This window comes from Cupressus sempervirens, chromosome 5 (assembly GCF_028749045.1).
Source record: "Cupressus sempervirens isolate cs-2001-9-10 chromosome 5, ASM2874904v1, whole genome shotgun sequence".
NCBI classification, from domain to species: domain Eukaryota; kingdom Viridiplantae; phylum Streptophyta; class Pinopsida; order Cupressales; family Cupressaceae; genus Cupressus; species Cupressus sempervirens.
Genome location: NC_143122.1, coordinates 139,719,767 through 139,741,442, shown reverse-complemented (window position 1 = coordinate 139,741,442; position 21,676 = coordinate 139,719,767).

The window sequence follows — 21,676 nt, the reverse complement described above, 5'->3', positions numbered from 1 at the left end:
AGAAAGATGTCCTTGATTTCATGGAGTGCTTGCTTCTACTTGTACTCATTTCTGAGTATCTCTTGCTTCTTTTTCCTCTCTAATGTCTCTTACATTAGGTTAATTTTCTCAAGAGTAATATTATCATAGTCATATTTGGAAATGAGTATGTCTTCATCTAATATAGGGTCTCCATAGTGAAGTACCCTTGCTAATCTTTTAGAGCTCGAGCTTGGTGCAAATATTTGTAGTGGCATGGCATTAGTGCTTGACTTCTAAAGCATAGTAGGAGTACCTATGGTAGGAAAATTTACTAAAGTTTGTATTGCCTCTTGCTCTTTTTCTTTAGGACTTTCCTTGTCCTCTTCTGATCTAACCTTGTCAATTACAATGATTTGTGGGGGTGTACCTTGGTCTTGTGTTGTAGAGATAGATGTGTCTATCTACCTTGTGTGTTCTTTTGCAAGTTCTTTGTATTTTATACTCTTAGTCTTGTGCTCTATCATCAACACTTTAGTTGTGGAGTCAACCTTTGTAGGTGTGTAAACCATTGTCTACTCTATTGGTTGAACACTTGTAGCTGTAGGGATGTGAGAAGGTGTTCCTTGTGGATTCGCCTTATCCCTTGTGAGGTCAGCTACAGATTTTTGCAATTCTTCCATACTAACCAAAAGGATTGTTGCACAATTGTGCTTGCAAAGTGGTTTGGTCAAGGATCTTTTTGAGATCCTCTATAGTTAGTGGATTAATGTTTTGACTAGAGTTGTTAGGAACATCTTACATAGTAATGGTGTCTGCAGGTGTGGGGGTGTTATGTGGAGGGATCAAGAGTTGCAGTTGTGTGTCTTGCACACTTTGTTCTATTTGCTGCTCCTTAGTAGTTGCCACTACATCTATTTTTTTTGTCTCCTCCATTGTCTTTTCCCCTGTCTCTTTCTTAGTTTTCTCTTCCTTGTCATTGTCTTCCTCTTCGTTATTGGTCTTTCCCTCAAAGGGATCCTCTTCCCCAGGTTTCACTATTGCTAAACCATATATCAACTTCCATATTTTAGTTGATTTATTTACAACATCTTCAATGTTATTTTGAATAATGTTGAAGGCTCTATATTTGGGAGAGAATTTTCTCCCATGCCTCTTGCTAGCCTTGGTGATCTGACCTTTTGTTAGCTCAGGCATTACTCTAGCTAAGGTAGATTCCCTTATTTCCTTCTCCATATTGAGATAGTAATGCCATTTATTTTCAATAATTGAATATAAATCTTTGGAATTGAATTATCAAGTTCAAGTGGAGTTGTCTTGAACTTGGCCATCATGGTGTAGATAGATACTTCCACCATGTTTTTCTCTTCTCTACTAAGCTTATTGAATTCAATACTCTTTATGCCACTTAAGTCAACATTTTCTTTAACATTATCACAAATTTTCTCTAAATTAGATTTCAATGCATGACTTACTGCTTCAAATTGGCTTGTATCTTTTGACTCTGTTTTCTCATCATCTAAGTTAGGTTGAGCAACATATTTCCTTCTTAGTCTCTTCTTTCCTAGACCCTGTTGCTTAGTTTCCTTCTTCTTCTCCTTGACCTATTCTTTGGCCTTTTGAGTGATTGCCCTTGTACTTTCTCTTTTAGTGGGTTTAGCAGGTTTTGGCTTGGCAGCTCTCTTGGGCTTTGCTGCAAATTTTGTACTTGCCTTTCTCTTCTTTGGTTGTGGTTTTGTAGGTGCTTCCTCGTCTAGCTCTTCCTTGGCACCTTCTTCCTCTATATCTTCTCCCATGCATTGTGTGATGAACCTCCTTAGAGCAATATCGTGAGAATGCTCGAAATAACAGAATACAAAGTGATAGCAGAACTCAGAATGAATCTACTGATCGCAGGCCACTTCGAGGGGGTAACCTCCTTTGAGCAAGCTCAATACAATAAATTCATCCGTGCCCATCAAGGGCCTCAACCTATTCTTATATACTGGGTACGATCTAGAAAAGTAATACTACCTATGCATGTGGGATAATAAAATATACTCGCGGGACGACTTACAAAGCATATGCGTCCAACAACACTACTCTAACAAAACAAATAGAAGGAACACACAGGTTCCTAACATCCCCTCTCCCTTAGAAAAAAGCTTTGTCCTCAAAGCTTAAGGTGTGGAAATTGTTGTTGAATCTGAAGAAGGGGTTCCCAGGTAGCATCCTCTGGTTGCATGCCATGCCACTGAATCAAGACCTCAGAGATGGAGCGAGAGCGAAGCTGGCGAGTGCGCTGGTCAAGGATTGCCACCGGCTCCAGGATAATGGATCCTTCCGTATCCATTTTAAGGAGAGTAGTTTGTGCTCTGACAGTGGTACCCAGAACTTTCTTTAGACAAGAAACATGAAAGACTGGATGAATGCGGGAAGAAGGAGGAAGTTCCAGTTTATAAGCAACTGAACCAATCTTCTGCAGAACCTTATAAGGCCCATAAAATTTTGGGGCCAGCTTATGATGCCCTTTCAGCTTTAGGGAGGATTGTTTGTATGGCTGTAGACGAAGAAAAACCATATCCCCAACTTGAAATGAGCGCTCAGAACGGTGTTGATCTGCTTGCTGTTTCATCCGATTATGGGCCATGTGAAGATTATCCTGTAAGGTACGAAGAATCTGATCCCTGCTGCGGAGAACTATGTCAACTGCCTGGACTGGTGAGCTGTTGGGAGTGTAGGGAAGGAGCACTGGAGGTGCCTAACCATAGACTGCTTCATATGGAGTCATTTTAGAGGCAGTGTGGTAAGAGGTATTGTACCACCATTCAGCTAAAGGGAGCCACTTGGCCCACTGATGTTGCTGTTCGGAAGTGAAGCAACGAAGATAAGTTTCCAAGCATTTATTGACAATTTCAGTTTGACCATCAGTTTGTGGGTGATAGCCCGAACTCATCTTCAGTTTGGTGCCAGTTTTCTGAAACAGTTCAGTCCAAAAATGACTGGTAAAAGTTGCATCACGATCAGAGACAATGGAAGAAGGGAGTCCATGAAGACGAAATATCTGGTCCATGAAGATTTGTGCAACAGAGGAGGCAGTATAGGGGTGGTTGAGGGCACAAAAATGACTATATTTCGAGAGACGATCAACCACAACCAAGATCACTGTCTTGCCACCGGATTTAGGAAGCCCTTCAATGAAATCCATAGAAATATCAGTCCAAATCTGTGTAGGGATGGGCAATGGTTCAAGCAAGCCAGGAAGGAGGGTCGTTTCACCCTTGTGGCGTTGGCAAGTATCACATTCAGCCACCATCTGTTGAATCGTCTGTTTCATCCCTTTCCAAAAGAAGTTTCTCCTTGCTCGCTCATAAGTTTTGAGGAAGCCTGAGTGCCCTGCTGAAGGAGAAGCATGGAGTTCATAAAAAATAGCCTGATGTAGAGCTGGGTTCTGAGGAAGCACTAGCCGACCCTTGTATCGAAGAGAAGCACCATCCCAAGAGTAATGTGGTATAGCAGAAGGATTATTGGCTAGCTGGTGAATGATTTGAGATAAAGAAGAGTCACTGTCATAGCCCTGCTGAACAGACGCTAACCAATTGGGAATGGGCATAGAAATAGCGGAAAGGGAAGCTTGATTATCAAATGTGCGAGAAAGAGCATCTGCCACAATATTCTCCTTACCCTTCTTGTAGGTGATCTCATAATCATACCCCATGAGTTTGCTGACCCATTTCTGTTGTGTAGGAGAGGATACCCGTTGTTCCAGGAAGTATTTCAGACTTTGGTGATCAGTTCTGATGCAAAAATGACTCCCTAAGAGGTATGGCCGCCACTTCTGTACAGCATGCAAAATAGCCATCATTTCTTTTTCATAAGTAGAGAGGGCTAGATTCTTACCAGAGAGGGCTTTGCTAGTGAACGCAATAGGATGGTCATCTTGCAGGAGAACAACACCCAATCCATTGCCGCAAGCATCACTCTCAATAGTGAAGGGTTTGGAAAAATCTGGCATCGCGAGAACAGGTGTACTGCACATAGCCTGTTTCAGTTGTTCAAATGCAGTCTCAGCAACAGGGGTCCAGGAGAAGGCATCCTTTTTTAACAGAGCTGTCAATGGTGCTGCAATTTTCTCGTAATCTTTGACAAACTTGCGGTAGTAGCCAGTCAACCCCAAAAAACCCCGAAGGCTCTTGAGAGTTTTAGGATGTGGCCAAGTTTTCATGGCATCTATTTTTGTAGGATCCACCCGCACTCCATGGTGTGCAACAATATGCCCGAGATACTCCACTTCCTCCTGGCCAAACACACATTTAGATAGTTTTGCACAGAGTTGATGATCAGAGAGAAGTTGCAAGACAAGCTCCAGATGATGGAGATGCTCAGCCCAAGTTTTGCTATATATGAGGATATCATCAAAGAAGACCAGAATGAATTTCCGGAAGTATGGTCGAAATATGTTATTCATCACTGCCTGAAATGTTGAAGGAGCATTCGTGAGGCCAAAGGGCATGACTAAAAATTCATAGTGACCATCATGTGTGCGGAAGGCAGTTTTAGGTATATCCTCCTCATTAACCCGAATTTGATGATACCCAGAATGAAGATCTAACTTGGAGAAAAAATGAGCCCCATGAAGTTCATCAAGAAGTTCATCAACAACTGGAATGGGAAACTTGTCCTTTATAGTGAGATGATTAAGTGCTCGAAAATCAATGCAGAGTTTCCATGACCCATCTTTTTTGCGAACAAGCAGAACTGGAGAAGAAAAGGAACTGGTACTAGGGCGAATAATACCTTGCTTCAGTAAGTCACGGACAAGTATCTCGATTTCGGTCTTCTGATGAAATGGGTAGCGGTAGGGCCTGATGTTGGGCGGAACACTGCCAGGAAGGAGCTGAATACGGTGGTCCTCTGGACGAGAAGGAGGTAATCCCACAGGTTCAGCAAATATACCAGAATACTTGTCCAAAATGTGTTGGAGATCGGCAGGAGTGCTAGAGACTGCTGATGGCTGCATCTGAATGGAATGGAGCTGAGCGATGACACCATGTGAATTCTTCTTAAGAAGTTTTTCCATACGGTGTGAATTGATGATGCTGAGAGACCTTGGTTGTAAGCCTTTCAAAGTGTGTTGGTGCCCCTCGGCTGAAAACTGCATCCAAAGTTCAGCAAAATCCCAGAGAATGGGGCCAAGAGTGCGTAACCATTGGGCACCCAAAACCACATCACAGCCACCTAAGGGTAAGGCAAACATGTCAGAGCGCATGTTATAATCTCCAATAGAGAGACGCACATTGCGACATTTCCCTTTACAAGGTAAAGTGCCCCCATTGGCAATCATGACTTCAAAGCTAGAGCAGGGATGGATAAAGCAATCAGCCTGTTTGGTTATTCGTGGATCAATGAAGTTATGAGTGCTACCAGAATCAATGAGTATAGTAAGAGGGATCTTCTTGAAGAAACCCTGGACCCGCATGGTTTGTGGAGTAGTGACTCCTGCCAAAGCATGGACAGATATCTCTGGTGGAGCTTCTAGTGAAGGAGGTTCAGGCTGGTGAGGCTCAACCTCATCATCCACTGTTTCCTGAGCATCTACATATTCTTCCAGTTCCGGTGGAGAATCCACATCCAAGAGATAGAGCTTTTGCTGAACACATCTATGGCCCCGAGACCATTTCTCATCACAATTATAACAAAGCCCTTTGTCTCGCCTGACTCGCATCTCTGTTTTAGACAAGTGCTTGATCGGAGTCATTCTGGGAGCTGGTATGACTGGAGGGTTGTGAGAACCTGTATTTCTGAATGGAACAAAATTAGATCTGGAGCATTGTAGAGCACTAATCTTGTCTTCTGCTAACTTAGCCAACCCAAGGGCTTCCATCATTGTAGTAGGTCGAAACATTTTGACTTCTGAGCGAAGTGCATCCTTCAGACCACTGACAAAACAACTACGGAAGAATTCATCAGACAAGCCCTCTGTGTAATTAGCTAATTTTTCAAACTCTGTCTGGTATTCTCTTACAGTGCCTGTTTGACGCAGTTTAGTGAGTGCTCCTGTGAAATCATCAAAGGAACTAGGGCCAAAGCGCTCCAAAATGAGGGTGCACAATTCTCTCCACGTTGGGCCTACATTAGCCTTGATGTACCAACGGAACCATTGAAGAGCTTCATGTTCCAAATGAAAAGATGCAAGGGAGACTTTGTGGTTATCCAAAGTATTATGCAAGCTAAAATACTGCTCTGCCCTATAGATCCATCCAGTCAGATCAGAACCATCGAAGCGCGGAAAATCAAGCTTTGGTCCACAGAAATTGCCAGAAGAGGACCCAATATCTCCTGAATGGTTTCGGCTCATGGCTGACTGCTGAAAGTTAAGACCCAGAATTTTGTCATCCAGATCTTGAAGTTTGGTTTTGAGGGATGCAATTTCCTCTTCCATGATTTTTGCTCCTGTACGCGTAACAACCATAAAACAAGGTTTTTTTTTTTTTTTTTTTTTTTTTTTTTTTTTTTTTTTTTTGGGAATGGGTAGAAGATGAGAAACAAAAACTTTTTTAGTTACGGCAAACTTGGATTTGGGTAAAACTCATATAGGAAATGGGTGTTCGACGGGTGGTGGGAGACTATCTAGGGACAAGGGAAAAAGAAAAATGAGGGTTTCAAGGGTAGGGAGGCGAAATGAGGCGAACAGTCCAAGAGGGATAAGGGAGCAAAATGAGGAATTGAATCTTGTGGCTCAGTTTGGTGGCGATTGGATGAGAGGTGAAAAAGATAGGGCAAACCCTAAAATTAGATAAATGAGGGATTTAGGGCTTTGATATGTAAAATTTGGGGTTGGGTCGCCAAGGAAGGAAGTATGCGAAATGATATTGCAGACGTTCTGCGGAAGTATGAGCAGAAACAGAAAGCAAACAAGGAAGCTACGACTAAAAAACAGAAAAATTTTTACTCTTTTTTTTTTTTTTTTTTTTTGAACAGTCGACTTAGAAAAATTCACTCACAGACAGAACAACTGAAAAGAGTTATTGCAATAACAACAGATATTAGAAGTGAGAGGAACCTGAAGGCCACGACAGAAAAAAAATTTGATGTAATTTCCACCCAGCGAGCCCAAGAGAGTGCTCTAATACCAGATGTGATGAACCTCCTTAGAGCAATATCGTGAGAATGCTCGAAATAACAGAATACAAAGTGATAGCAGAACTCAGAATGAATCTACTGATCGCAGGCCACTTCGAGGGGGTAACCTCCTTTGAGCAAGCTCAATACAATAAATTCGTCCGTGCCCATCAAGGGCCTCAACCTATTCTTATATACTGGGTACGATCTAGAAAAGTAATACTACCTATGCATGTGGGATAATAAAATATACTCGCGGGACGACTTACAAAGCATATGCGTCCAACAACACTACTCTAACAAAATAAACAAAAGGAACACACAGGTTCCTAACACATTGTGTCAAGGCAAGTGGCCCTTGATGCTTCTCTTCTTCTTCCTCATCTTCTTCTTCATCATCCTCTTCACCCTCTGATGTACCTTCTCAAAATCTTGCTTTCAATTTCTTGACAAACTTGTCCTTTTTCTTCAAAATTGATGCTAGATTCAATTCCATTTCAACCTTGGATCTAACAACATCATAAGTGCCAAAGGGTTTTGCACTTTTTTCTATCTCTTCTGCAAGCAATGTTGTTATTGCTACTGGGGCCTCATCATTGTTAATCTCATATCCAAGTGGCCTTAGCCATCTAATCCTTGGTACTACTACTTGGATATATGTATAGTCAATATCAACCAAAAAGCATATATCATTGATATACTGATCTACAAGGGAAATAGGTATCCTAAGCCTTTGCTTCATAAACTTCTTAAAGTCTTCAAAATAGCTAGTCATAATAGTTTCAAAATTGTTTCCCATCTACTCTATGAACTCATTGATTTGTATAGCTATTGATCTATTAGCCTTCCAACCTATCTTACCAAAAGAAGGAAATTCATTTTGTACATAAAAGAATGTGCATATCAAGATTGAACCAAACTTGCATTGGGTACTCTTGGACCTTCTTATGGCTCCCAAGCTTTCCACGATCTATTATAGTTGCAGTTCAACTAAATCATATGTATGATCCTTCTTGACAATTTTATATCCCACATCAACTACAATGCAAGGCACACTATTCAATTTTCTTTATTGATAGAATTTGTGTGAGATAACTCTGATAGAAAATTCTATGAGAGGGTCTCTAATTGATTCTATAGTCATGCCCCTCTTGTTCCATTGTGCTCCAGTATTTTTCTCTATGACTTCCTTGGAGTCACTTCTAAGTGTTTTAGGCTGATCTAGGGTTGGGTACCTTGTAACTCTATGAATGATTCTCTTAGTTATTTTCACTAGACTTCCTTCTAACCATAAGCAACCGTCATGAATTCTGCTTAGCACTTGTCTAATCCATTCTGTTTTGAAAACTGTAGGGAAATCTAGGGCATGGATAAGTCCCTTTTTCTCAACTATGTTGAACTCCTCCTTCAAAACTCTATTGTCACATAGTTTATTGTAGGCTTCCCTAATCTCCATGTCTCCTATTCCTCCTACTTTGCAATTGTAGAATTTATGAACATCTTACACCATGACCACTTTTGGGGGAATGATAGACAACACACTAGCAGGGTCATTTTTGTAAGCTACCTTAGGGATTGGCTTGAATTTTGGCTATTTTACCTCCCTACTAACTAGTTGAACCTTGAAAGGCTCCTTATCTTTAGGGTTTCTTGAGATAGAAGCCATTTTCACAAACTAGGGTTTAACAACTTCAAGATTACATAGCTCGACACTCAAATAAATACCTTGAATTGACGAATTTACTTTGAATATTTGCTCAAATTTTCTTGAATGCTTTGTCTACACTTCAAAATTTCTTTTCTACTTCAACTGCTCTTCACTCTATGCTCATCGTAATGAAAAATGATAAAAAAATTCAATCATATACCCTTCAATACCTAGCATTAAATGCTTAGTGCATATATAGTTGGATACTTAGCTTGTATACATTTTCCTGCATCACTCAATATCAACATGAAATTTACTTCACTTGGTAGCTGAAGGAATAACCTTACTCGGCATCAACTAACATAGTTTTACTCAGAAACAACCAATCACTCAGCTTCAACTAGTCTTGGTTGACAACTCAACATATACTAGGATTTCACTCTGCAGCTAAAGGTATCTTATCACACTCAGCAGTAGGATGAAATATTGAAATTTTAACCTTGCATCTTTTTTCATGTTGTTTTATCCTTTTTAGTGCTAACGTGTTTTGAAACTGATGTATGATAAAGCATTGTATATTAGTTCCACATACCTTCTTTTACTTAGTTGGATGGAGTGTGACCACTTGACCTTTTAGGTGAAGTGATCCCTCCATTAGATATGCTACTTTCATCTCTTTTCTTCCATGTCTCATTCATCTTTCCTCTGATGTTTTCAACATCAGCTTTCCCTTTTCCATTGTTGAACTTAGAGTTGGGTGCCTTTGACCTTGTGGGGCAATACTTGCTAATGTGTCATGTCTTTAGGTAGTTGAAACAAGTGGTTTGACTTAACCATCTATTGTAGTTGCCACTAAAATGTGTTCTTATGTAGTTCTCAGGAATGTCTCCATACTCTTGATAGTGGTGACAACTCTTCCTAGTGTTGTAGTCTCAATTGTAGTGGTGTCCATGAATTTTTTTCTTTGTTGATTGGTTTTGTGACCACATAGGCTTGGATCTACATTCAAATGCTCTATGTCCATACTTTTGATAGTTATAGCAGTGACCTTCAAATCTTTGTGTCTTGATGGTTCTAGTCTTGCATTCATGTGCCTAATGTCCTTGCTTATTGTACTTTTCACAATGACCCATTTTTTAGGTTTGTCATGGTGATTGGCATTCTTTCTCTTGCACACATTAGTAGTATGTCCTTTCTTACCACAAAAATGACAAGTGGGTTTTGTGTTCTTACCTTTGTCACTTCTTTCTTCAGTAGTCTTGGATGTTTCTCCTTCTTTAGTGTTGGTATGGCCTAGTCCTAATGTGTCATTGCTAGGTCTCGAAGATTTTAGTAGTTGCTCAAAGTACTTGATGGCTTCGTGATGGGCATTCATCATCTGACGTAAGGTATCCAATTGCATGTTGGATGTTCTTGCTAGCTCAATTGACTTCTCCTCCAATCTATTAGCTAGGTTCCTCTTGTCATCTTCCATCATGGCCTTATCTTCAATGGCTCTCTCCTTCTGTTTAGTCACTTCACATAGCATCATGGCTTGTGATTCTTGCTCAATCTTGAGAGTTTTTATCTCTTCTACTTGAGCTCTATTCTTCTCCATTAGGTTTGCAATTACTTCATCAAACTCTTTTGAGTCTCCATTTTCAAAGAATTTTTTAGTGTCAATCTCCTTGTATTGTGTATCATTCTTAGCTATGGTGATGTCTTCTCTTCTCTTTAGGGATTTCCTCAATTCTTGCCTAACTTCTTCTAGAGAATGTAGAATGAGATGTATTTCAATCTCCTGGTTTTTTATAATCTTCCCAAGCTTGTAGACCTCCATCTCTAGATCTTTTCTCCAAGTTGTAAGGCTTTTCCTAGTGATAACCTTTCTCTAATACCAATTGTTGGAATTTCCAAGTGGGAAGTATACTTTTGAGGTGGGGGTTGGGGGGGGTGGGGGTGAATGAAAAGTACAAAGCTTAACCAATAAAACTTTCTAACTTAAATCAATACATGCATGTAACATATCTAAACAACATGAAAGTAAAAGCATGCATGCAAGTAGATGACACAATATTTGATCACCCAGAAACCCTCCAAAATGAGAAGGTAAAACCGGGGTGGGGATGACACCCACAACTTATCACTGCAACAATAGTGTAACTTGTTAAGGTTACAATGTTTGATCATCAACAATGGTATGCCTTGTGAGATGCTTGTCCTGTTAAAGGCTCTAACACCCTATTAAAAGTGTACCTTTCTAAAGTATTTACAAAACATTCACTTGGAATGTCACCCTATTAAAGGATTTATACAATGGCTATTAAACCAACCTAACTCCATAGGATTTTCATTTTGCTAATACAATTGTTAGATAGTATAGTAGAATGTATTGACTTGATTACTTACAGTCTTCACTTGCTGATTTCAAATCACTATTCAATCCATTTTGATCTTATCCTCTTTGATCTAATGTGATGTTGTTTGAAGTGCTGATACTCTGTTCTATCAACTGATCTTGCAATTCCTCTATTATGCTAAGTCACCTTGAATTTCCTCTTAACCTTCTATTCTTCACTCTCTTTCACTCTATCATCTCTCTATTCCACTATTGAATTATGGGGCTTCATCCTCCTTAAAAGGTTTTCATGACTTAGGGTTAGGTATGAATCTATGACTAAGATTCATCCTTTTTGCCTCTTTAGCATTCTAATTATTTGATTGGTTTCATGATGATTACATAGGAAATCACAATATATTTGATCTTATCTCTAAGCTTTGAGATATATCCATTAGCTATCATGCAACATGATTTACATCTAAGTTTGTGAAGGCACAAAATCTTATGCCAATACTATGTCACTCAACACTTGTTGTTTACTGATGCTCGACACTAACTGTAATTATGTCTTGCTTAGCACCTATTGTTTACTTAACACTTTTTGTTTGCTTGACACCTGAATGACTTGGAATTTGTACATATATTATACTTGGCATATATTGCTAGCTCGTCATGAACTTAGCAAATAGCTTAAGTGTGTTGACACTCAATTGTCAAAACCATTATGAGATCAACGAAACTAAAGAAAAATCTAGATACAAACCCAATTTTATTACAGATAGCTGAATATCCTATTGAGATAATGGGTGTTGCACACATTGCATAATAGTGTTATTTTGTTATTTTATTTTTTATTATGTAATGTTGTGCCTAGATGGACGTGCAACATGTAAAGATTCCCATGAAATATTCTTGATGAGTTGTATTGTAACATTGTGATAATATTTGATGTAATTATTTAATATTGGAAAAAGAATTAAATGCCCAATATTAAATGTGGGGTCAGTGGGTTAGGTAGCACATGGTTTATGTAATACCACTTGGTGGTTTTGTGGGACTTGCTACTATATAAGCAGCCACAAGGGTAGTTGTTGTATAGAGTGAAAAAGAGTGACAAGGAGAAGACGAAAGGCAAGAGTCGAGCGGGACAAGGCTTGACAGGTTAGCCAAGGGAGCATTTGTGAAGGTTGGAAGCATGGCATGGGATGTGTGGATTCATGCTTGTTCACATAGTTTGCTCGGTTGTGGCTATGGCCATGAAGGCTTCCATGGTTGTATGGCAATGGTATTTTTTTGCTGAATAATACATGATGATGGATGCTTTTGGAGGCTGGGTTTTTCCCTCGATGAGGGTTTCCCAGGGTGTATCTTGTGTCACAATTTTGTGGGTATGTTGTCTATTCTCTTGCATGTGGATTTTAATTCTGTATTTATTTTAAATTTATTATGGGTTATGTGGAAACGGTTATATTCTTTATTGCCAAGTTTCCTTACAAGTGGTATCAGAGCTATGGTTTTATTATTATAACCCTAGATTGAATCCATGGGAATGCATGAGAGGATAAAAGAAAATGGCAAGATATATGAATGTTTTATTGTAGATCTGAGAACTTTGGGTTTGTTGTTATGATGGGATGTTAAAAGATTTGGGCATATGAAATTGTTGGACAAAAAGATTTTTTTGGATGTTTCATTTAAATGAGGGTTTTGGGGGGTAGCTTGCAGAAATGACCTCCTGGGTAAAAATAGACCTTACCATTGGATCTGGGTCAACATTTCCATAAATTTTGATATATAATATGCCCTAGTTTGGCCATGTTCAGAGGAAATGAAAGAGTTTTTTAGTTTCAGCCCATGATGGCCGTCAAATTTATTCCCGTCGGAATTTTCGTCACTGAAAAAATTAAAAATGAAAAATCGTACTGAAAATGGTAAAAAGACTGTCTTAGTAAAACGGCCATAACTTTCTCTCAGAATATCAGATTTCAGAGTTCTTATAGGCGTTGGAAAGCTAATTCATAGCACTACAAGATGGTATAGATTTGGTTTTGTGATTTTAAAATTTTGTCAAGTTTTAAGAGCCCTAAAGTTAGATGTTATTTATTTTGAGCACAAATTAGGGCATAACTTGGGCATACAGAGTCAGATTTTGGACTTCGAGTAGTCAACGGAAAGCTCTTGGAGAGCTCTACATATTGGTTTAGATTTGGTGCAGGTTTGGCATGATTTATTTGGTGATATATTGATTTGAATATTTTATAGGTATATTTTGACTATGGTAACATTGTGAGTTTATGGCATTGGAAATTTAAGATTTGATGTCATTGTATACTTAGTTCATATTTCAGATTGGTCTCGTGATGATATGGTTATCAGTGTTTGGTTTGGATATACATGATGACTTGTTGGGTCTACAAGTTGTGCAGTGTTGTAAGCGGTCTATACTTATAGGTTGCATTTATAGCTTGGTTATGGGTTGTCTTTGCCCATTGATCTTTCATTATTGATGCATATTCAGATTGGTGGCTTGGATTTGGGTTGTCTATGCCCTAAGTCACATGATTTTATCTTCATGTAGAAGGGATGAGATGTTGTTACCAGGTATAGTCATGGCAGAGGATTGTGGTTGACTATTTTATGCTGACAGGTTGGACATATTGAGAGCCAGATGCTCAGTTCATGGATGTGATCATGGTGTCATGGATTTTGGCATGACATGATTGGATATACAGGTACATCCTTGATGTTCATTAGCTTGGATTTTCTGATACAGCTATGGTTGTATATCTTCTTGGTTGAGGATCATAGTTATTTGGTTTCTTTTGAGGAGCTCATGATGTGCACTTTGAGTTCTTTGATGGTTTGATGCCTTGGTTGATTCTCATGGTTAGAGGATGGATTTTTTCATCATGATGTCATGGATAGCTTGGATACACAGTTTAGTGGGAGCTTGTGACAGTGATGGGGTGACAGTGCATGATTAGTTCCTAGTTTGGTTTATATCTTCTTGGTTTGGAGAGGATGGACTTTATGATGCCATAGGTGACTTGGTACCACGGTTGAGTGGGAGTTGTTGGCATTGATATATTTATTGAGTGTTTGTAGATGTTGGAGGTTTGTCTTAGATCCTGTTGCTGCAAAAGCGTCTTTGACATTTGCATGGTGCACTTGTTATCTTCATGGTGTTTGAAGATGGTTAGATCTTGAGGACTCATGGAGTTCTTGGTTATCTTCATGGTGTGTGGAGACGGTTCTTCCTGGTATGTGGAGATGGTTTTTCTTCATGGTGTGTGGAGATGGTTGCATCTTGAGGACTCACAGGGTTCTTGGCAAAGGTGTGATTTATGCTTTCATTTGGCATTGTTATCCTTGGTGTGAGGATGGTTTCATTATTATGTCATGGTATACTCTTGATACGCATTTAGAGTTGTGAAATGTTATGGTATGTCCATATGGAGCATGTTATCTTTTTAGTTGAGATGGTAAGATCATGTTGTCATGTTTATGTTCCTAAGGCCATGGTTGGAACTTTGACATTGATCTTGGTTTAGTTTCTTGGTATTGAGTACACTGATCATAAGCTGGATACTTCATGATATTGCTATGTTGCATTTGGAGTTGGCATGGATTGATTGGTTACAGGTGCTCATGGATACTTAGAGATGGTGGTGACATTGATTCTCTTGGATTAGAGAAGTATTTATTGGGACAGTTGATGGTTTCAGCAAAAAGTTTGAGGGGTAGTCACTTGATATGGACTTGAGAGGAGACTGTTCTTAGATGAGTCTTGGTTGGAGACTTGGGTATCTTGATGAGCATTCTCATTCCCCACTCTTGGTCTACTCGGCAGTTTGCTACTTGAGAGGTATAACCCATTGTTTCTCTCAGTTGCATTATATTTATGCTTGTCTTTCATGGATATGGATCTTGAGCTATGGTACATGAGTTAGTTCTGGAGGGTTCATTTGAGAGATGGTTTAGCATTGGTTATCTCCATGTGCATATGTTGTTATGCTGGTTGAGTTTGGCAGATGGTTTTATATTGGGTATATTCCTTGGATTAGGAATGGTTTTATTGAGTTTGATCTTATTGTGAGAGGCTTACATACATGATTAGTTATATGGTATGGTTTGGGTGTTGTTGAGGCTTCTTGTTGGGGTTTTATGGAGGAGATCATACTTGCACAGTTTACATCTAGAGGTGTGTGTAGAAGGTCATGATACAGGTTATGATTTTCATGGTTTCTCTGATCTCGGTTATCTTCCTGGATGTTTAGTTTTGCCTACATTGGATTTGAGATTGGTTAGAGATTGTGATCACTGGTTTGTGCTCATGTATGTCATGTGAGAGATGACATGGTTATTCCTTTATCTCTTTCCTTTGTTGGTTGTGGAGAACTTGGGAGAGCATTACAGATTTTTTACGAGAGTTGTTCTTGCAAGATATTAGTTTATGTATTGTGGATGTCCTTGATACTACATGGATTCACTTCTTTGAGATGTGTTGAGTGGATTGGTTATAGATTTGACATTATCTTTTGCAGTGGGAGCTTCTTGGTATATATGTGGCAGGTATTGCTCTTGAGGCTTGTGATTGCAGGTTGCAGATTGGATATGTCGGTGATATGAGATTCACTTGTTATACCTTTGAGGTATGGATAGTTGGATGGGTTTGGCACTTGCTGTGGGTGCTATTTCAGCTATGGATATTTTTTGACAACTACGGATACATGTGATTACCTTTGGATCAGGTTATTTGTGCTTGGCATTTTCAGTTGGTACAGGATTTTATGATCTTCTAATGCGACAGGTTGGGTGGTTTTCTCTTTGGATGGCTTCTATGTATGTCCAGTGGCAGTGGCATAATAGGAGGTGAGATCATTCATGTTCGAGATGCTGGATACTTTGATTTTGTTGCGGGTACCAGGATGGAGCACTTGGTGTATTTTGATCCATGATGGTGGATGTGCTGGGAGGGATTGTTCCCTTGTTCATTTTGTGTGGCTACGGATTGACCCTATGCAATGTATACAACAAGTGGGAGATTGTTGAGATAATGGGTGTTGCACACATTGCATAATAGTGTTATTTTATTATTTTATTTTTTATTATGTAATGTTGTGCCTAGATGGACGTGCAACATATAAAGATTCCCATGAAATATTCTTGATGAGTTGTATTATAACATTGTGATAATATTTGATGTAATTATTTAATATTGGGGAAAAGAATTAAATGCCCAATATTAAATGTGGGGTTAGTGAGTTAGGTAGCACATGGTTTTAGCACATGGTTTATGTAATACCACTTGGTGGTTTTGTGGGACTTGCTACTATATAAGCAGCCACAAGGGTAGTTGTTGTATAGAGTGAAAAAGAGTGACAAGGAGATGACAAAAGGCAAGAGTCAAGCACGACAAGGCTTGACAAGTTAGCCAAGGGAGAATTTGTGAAGGTTGGAAGCATGGCATGGGATGTGTGGATTCATGCTTGTTCACATAGTTTGCTCGGTTGTGGCTATGGCCATGAAGGCTTCCATGGTTGTATGGCAATGGTATTTTTTTGCGGAATAATACATGATGATGGATGCTTTTGGAGGCTGGGTTTTTCCCTCAATGAGGGTTTCCCAGGGTATATCTTGTGTCACAATTTTGTGGGTATGTTGTCTATTCTCTTGCATGTGGATTTTAATTTTGTATTTATTTTAGATTTATTATGGGTTATGTGGAAACGGTTATATTCTTTGTTGCCAGGTTTCCTTACATATCCAATGCTTGAAGTCAAGAAGACTAATGATATTATATTCACGCTAGTTATTAAGGCTCTAAGTTCTAAGAAACTTGTTAAGGGTTTAATTGTATATTTGCCACCAATTTGTATGAAAATTTTGAACAAGGATGTAAATTTTAAGAAAGATTCATGCACCCAAATGATAGAGGATGAAGTCTCACTAAAAGAGAAAGAGGCCACTCAATCTCTTATTCAATTACTGAGTGCAAATGTTGTTGAACCTACACATGTGAAACCTATGCAATAGCTGATATCTACACCATTGCAACAACCAAAGGAGAGACCAAGTGAAGAGTGGAAACAATTGTAACTATCACTACCGAGTGATACATCCTTCATATCTCAAGATGTGAGTCATGCAAAGGAGGAGGATGATGAGTCAATGAATCTTGATGAGGTAATTATATTGCCTAAATATGATTTATAAAACCTTACACTAGAGAAAATGCAAGAATTACAAGTCTTGTTGAGTTATAAGGAAAAGCAAGAACAACTAAAAATAGAGCAGAAGAGAAGATTGGTATTACATACTGTCAAAGATATTTTCATAGATGTATTTGGAATTATAGGTGTAAACAATCAACATCAAATTTTAGACCAGCTAGTACATGTGGTTGAGAAAATTTAGATAGATGATATAGAGACAAATGAGAAGTTGTTATAATGATCTGAATGGAGAATGAAGCATAAAGTGTTACAAAAAGTCTCACATGAACTAAAATAGAGATAAGCCAAGCTTTCTACATCTACTACATAATTGGACACAATTTTGAATTCTATCAATTCTTTATATGTAAAATTGTGTGATATAGATTTCTTTACAATAGATACTACATGCTCATTAAAGCTATTGCATGCAAGTTAATGTTAATTTGTTCAGAAAGAATGCTTGTTAAAGATCATCTTCTTACAATGAGCTTACATTCAATTAGACAAGGTTAGCCAAGCTCATGGCTAAAGATGCAGTGATGAGGCATAAGTTGGCATTAAGTCAACTTCAACTATTGCCACATATAGAGATAATTCAAAAGGTAATCTCTATAGCTCGAGATATTTTGAAGAGAGAAACACATTTTTTAGATATTGCAGGATTTATGCCAATATTGTGGCAAGTAATAAGAAAGATGGAATATTGGCATGTAAGTTGGAGACTCAAGTGTACAGTACTCAATGATCAATTTTCACATGTCCTTATGTCTTCACCCATCATCAAATCTTCCAAAGATATCTCTTACGCATCATAGGAATCTGTCATAGCCATTTCAGCTATGATCTCCTTACAAAAAATTCAAGATGCCAACACATACAAGTGGAGTGACACATCAAAAATGCCAACTAGACATGTATACTCACCCTTAATTGCATTATTTGCAAAAAAAATACATTTACAAAACAAATAATAAGCATAGGAATTATCCAAGGTTGAGACACCTTATTCCTAATAGTCAATGTGCATTTCCACTTGGCATCCACTCTATTATACAATCCTACTAGAACTCTAGTTCCCAATTCCATGGGCATATGCCTGAATTTAATTAGCATATCAATTATTGCACCTTCAAGGTTGACTTGATCATCATTTCCCAAAGAATCATAGTGTAAGTCTTTGAGTGCCAAAATATTTGTTGATTCTTTCAGTTTTTCACATACCTAATCTACAATCATTTGAGGGAGTTAGTTCACTACTTGTAGTTTGTTGGCCTCATCAAACTCAAGGTTTTCTTCATCTTCCTCCTCCTCTTATGCAATTATTAGTTTCCTTGTTGATTTGACTTGCACATCTGTCTGCTTCCTTTTCTTTGATTAACTTCATAATAATAGATTGACAAGAGGTTGTGTTAACCTTCTTCTGGTGATGATCACCTTACCTTTTGGCCTTGGTAGTGTCACCATTTCTTGCATGCTTTTCTAAAGATCTTCCTTCACTTTAGGTTCAATTATTACAACCTTTTTATGCCTAGTGGCCTTAGGCTTCACAACTACAAGTCCATTACCTTTTCCTTCCTCAGCCTCTGAGCGTTTTCTAGACCCTTCTCCTTGTTCCATCCCACTAGCCTCAAAAACTTTTCTTTTCCTTTGATTTCCTACCTTAAGTGTGTTGGCATCCGTAGTTATCTCAGCAATAACAATCTCATATGTGTTAGATTTCTCAACACTAGCGTCAATATCTTCTTTGAATAGTGCACAAACTGCAGCCATAACATCATCTACATTTATGTCATAGGGCATTGGCCTCAGCCATAATCCCCTTAGTAATACTACTTGTGCATATAAAAAACTTGTGTCTACCATGAAACATATTTCATCATAATATTTGTCTACAATAGACTTTAGAATGCTCATTTTGTTCTTCATTTTAGCTTTAAAAGCTTCAAAATAGTTGTTCATTACTACCTCAAAATTTTCTCCCAACCTATCTATTAGGTCAATTAATTTTTCCACAATAGTTCTATTTCTATCACATCCAATCCTTCCAATGGTAGGAAAATAATTACGTAATTTTGTACATAGAAATATATACAAACTAACAAGGAGCCAAATTTACAAGATGAGTTCTTTTCTTTTCTTATTGCTTCTAGGTTCTCTATGAGTTGATGCAACTACATCTTAGTAAGGTCATATAAATGATCTTGCTTCACAATTTTGAAGCCCAAATCAACTACTACACAAGGTAGGTTGTTCATTTTGCTTGATTGATAGAACTTGTGTGCAATCACATGAACAAAAAAATCAATTAGTGGATCCTCAATACTGTCTATTGACATTCCATGACCATTCCACTTTGCCTTGGTCAATTTTTCAATCTTATTCTTGGTTCTTCTCATTATGCTCTTTGGTCTATCCAATGTAGGGTACCTAGTTACCCTTCCAATGATATCCTTTTTTATCTTAATTGGTCCCCCTTCTAGCCATATTTTCATGTTATGCACTCAACTGAGGATAATCTTGATCCATTCAATCCTGAAACCTTTAGGAAAACCTAAGGCACAAGTAAGCTCTTTGTCAACAACAATCTTGAATTCATCTTTCATAATTCCATTAATATATAGCTTGTCTTATATTTCTCTTATTTCATAATCTACAATCTCCCCAATCTAACATTGATAGCATTATCTGATAACTTGAATAGTCAAGACTCTGGGTCGAATTAATGACAATGCTACAAAATCATCAATAGGGGTTTAACTAAATTTATAAAATTAGGTGGAGGTTCCTAATCATTCCTAATGATTTGTACACTAATATCCTTTACCATTTCACTACCAGATGCCATTGTGAACTAGGGTTTTCAATAAAATCTTTTTCACTAAATACCTTACTAGGTAATAAGACTAATACTTACTCCACTTTGAAATTTTTTTGATAACTTGCTGAGATTCTTTTCTTTGGTTTCTGAAATCATTTCTACCACCTTTAAATATTCTCATGAGTTCTTTGATTGCTTGGTGAGCAAGAATGAATGCCTATATTTGATAAATACCTTTGATTTTTATTTTAGGCAATTAATGTCTTTGTACTCAAATAATGTATAATAGCTAGCTCAGTCTACACTTTTAGTTCAGCCAAGGTTATTCACTTGGTCATAACCACTTCACTTGGTCAGTAGGAAAACTTTCTTGATCACTTGGTCTATACCACAAGGCTTGGTCAATATAGACTATACTGTTGATCCTTGATACTTATTAATTTCTTACTTTTAACAATTCTCAATGCATCTTAATTTATGCATATATGGCTTTGCATTATTTCTATGCTAGGAACTGATGTAAAATATAGCTTTGAGCATACAACTCTTAGTTACCTTCTTTCTTTAGCTAGATGTGGTGTGATCACCTTCTCAATTAGATTGGGTGATCACAATATCTTCTACTTTGTTGCTTCTAGCTCTTACTATCTCTATCCATGTCTTCTTACCTTCTATTTTGTCATTTCCATTTCTTGGTGTTGTTGTCCTTTTTTTTGTAGTTCTTACTAATGTGTCCAACTTTGAGACAACTGAAACATACTATTTCTCCGGGTGAACCCACAATAATGGGTTACACATTTTTGACTAAACAAACACTAAACTGTGAATTTTCAAGAAAAAATTTAGTATCGGATATAAATTGTTTTTGAACAGTTATGAATTTAAAAATGAAGTAAATTAGAGTCTTTTAGGATTTTCTATGTAGATTCTAAATTTGTTTTTTTAATTGATTTGATTGAATTGTTTTTTCTCCCACAAAAATTGGTATGTTATTAGAAACTTGATTTTTAAAGAGTGACACTATTTTTTACACACATAACTTTTTTTTTCTATAATAGATATCAATGTAAATTATTTTTAATTTAGTTTGGTAACATCCGTACCAAAACTGTGGAGGTGGTTTGATGTCTTTATCCTTATTATTTCACATTTTATTGGTGTTTAAAGTTGACCTAACTCTAATTTGGACATATATGACTTTTGGCACATGTAACTTATTATAGATTTACCTAATTTCAAATTTTCATTTTTTGATTGAAAGAGGACTCGAATATGGAGACTCTAGTTATTTTTCAAAAAAATATTCTCTTAGTTATTATTTTTCATAAGCATCCAAATATGGAGGTTTATTTTTTATAACAAACCTCTATTCAATTCATGTAAAAAAAGTATACCTAAAAAATAAAAAATATATCAAATCCATAGCCATTAGAAAGCTCATTCTGAGTACTTGAGTCATGCAAAATGACATGTTTTGAGTGCTCCATATAAAGATAGCTATTGATCTCATAATCCATGAAAATAATTGAATATCTCATAACCTTTGTAGGAGACATATACTTTGTTGGTTTTGATAGAAACTAACTTTCTATCGAAATTTTTGAAAAATTTTT